This window comes from Arachis stenosperma, chromosome 5 (assembly GCF_014773155.1).
Source record: "Arachis stenosperma cultivar V10309 chromosome 5, arast.V10309.gnm1.PFL2, whole genome shotgun sequence".
NCBI classification, from domain to species: Eukaryota; Viridiplantae; Streptophyta; class Magnoliopsida; order Fabales; family Fabaceae; genus Arachis; species Arachis stenosperma.
In genome coordinates this window covers 26,763,974-26,766,145 of record NC_080381.1, presented here as the reverse complement: position 1 = coordinate 26,766,145, position 2,172 = coordinate 26,763,974, and positions in this window count along the sequence as shown.

Below are 2,172 nucleotides of genomic sequence, written 5' to 3'. Positions count from 1 at the left end.
AAATAATCATATATATATATATATATATATATAATACAACAAAATAATTGTTACGTCAAGTAACCAGAGATCAGAGGACTGGACTTGTAAGGTTGGCCTGATCATATGAGGAGGGAAGCCCTTTGCCTTAGCTCTCGTTTGGGTCTTCCGTCCAACTTGTGTGTATGAGTAAATGGGAGGAGGTACCTGCAAAGACACTCTGATGCCTAAGTAAGCAAGAGTCTAAGCAAGTTTAGAGAGTATGGGAACTTAGAGATACCTGAAGGATGTCAGTGCACTTATAGTGGTGAACACATAACCACCGTTGGAGTGGTTCCATATTTTTAGGAGGATAACCGTCCCTTTATCTTAAGGAGGTTGAGATTTGACTCCTAAGAGCGTGGGTTGAAAGATTTTAGGGGCAGTTATTTATTTGGATGAGTGTTATCTATCTGCTAATCTTCTCTTCCGACTTCCTCGTGACGGAGCCTATGTCGAACCCGACCTCTTACGAGGAGGTCGGTTGCGGGGGAAGGCCAATCTTATGGATTGGGCCTTTATGTACTATTTGTATCTGGGCCTTGTCATTGGGGCAGGGTATGAACAGTGCCCCTACTCGAGCCCAAGTTCCGTGGCAAGTGTGGCTCGAGTATTCAGCTCGAGATGGTAGCCGACGTGGTAAAGAACCGACGTGATTCTTCAGAACCGACGTGATACACAAATTTCTCAACAGTCGCGTCTAATCAAACGTCGCGTCGGTTAGGAATTTGCGTATTTACACATGGGGATCAGTTACCTTGGTAACGGCGCGCCTATTAATGACTGCCTCCGCTTTTACCATTATGCTCCTAACGTATTTATAAATACTTTCCCTCTCTTTCTTTATTTCGTTTCTGAAAGCTTTTCTCACTCACATACTCTGTTATGGATAAAGCTTTCTTTGGTCGACTGTTGTTGAACCCGTTACTTCGAAAGTAAAGGTCAGTTCTTTTCTCTTCTCCTCTTTTACAAATACTTTTATTTGCATGTTTTTGCTTTGAGAAGAGTGCTGACTGTAGGCTTAGTGACTCTGTTTTGTTGAGGATCTGACCCCAGGCCCCTTAGAGACCCTGTTTTTTATCCTTTTTCTTTTCCCTTTGTAAGTTTTGCTATCCTTTTTATTTAGGAAAAGATGTCTTCTATAGAGTCCCTTGCTCAATGGGTGGATGTTACGGTTCTTGGGGAAGAACCTTTTGTGGATACTGACTATATCATTGACCTTCGCACGCATCATAGGATTTGTGCTTTTGATGAGGATGAGTCGAAATATGAACTGGTTGCCCTGGGTCCGGAAGACCGGGTTTATTTTGGGAGGGCTTCTGACGCGAACCCTCATTTCTTTTTTATGTATGAAAGTCTGTTCACCTATTTGGGTATTTTTTTCCTTTTTCCAACTTTGAGATAGCCGTTTTATCTCATTGTCGTGTTGCCCCTACCCAGCTTCACCCCAATTATCGGGGTTTTCTAAAAATTTATCAATTTGTCAGCCAGGCACTAGATTTCCCGACCTCTTTAAAGATCTTTTTTCCTTTTTCACATGACCAAGCCCTTTAGTGGCCAAAATAACAAACAGCAATGGGTCTCTTTCCGGGCCATACAAGGCCGGGGAGTTTTCACCATCTTTGACGAATCCTTCCATGATTTCAAAAATTTCTTTTTCAAAGTGCAATCTGTAGAGGGTCACCACCCCTTTTTTATGGACCAAAATCTTTTTTTTTTCGCTTTTCCCTGTACTGGTCAGAGACCTCTCCCTGTGAAAAATATGGGTTGGATGACCTGGATGACATGGAGGCGGCCATTGTGGGATTCTTCCGAGAAGTATGGGGAAGAGCCCCTTATTTAGAGACAAAAAAGTTCCTCCAGGGGGTCTCCGACCTTTGTGCAGGCCCAATTAGGTAGCGTTATGTTTTTTTATTCTGTTTTTCAACCTGATTGTTTTTTCGAGTTGTTTCCTCTGACTTGTATGCTGACTTTTCTACTATCTAATGGTTTTTACAGAAATGGCGAAGAAGAATTCCAGAGAGTCTTATCAGAGAGTTCAGGAGGCTAAGTCGAGGTCTCGCGCCAAGGTTGGTGGTGCTAGGGCTGCTGGCCCTCCTCCTCCTCCCCCTCTTCCTCCTCACAACTTGGGGACCCCCACCCGACCTATTGTCA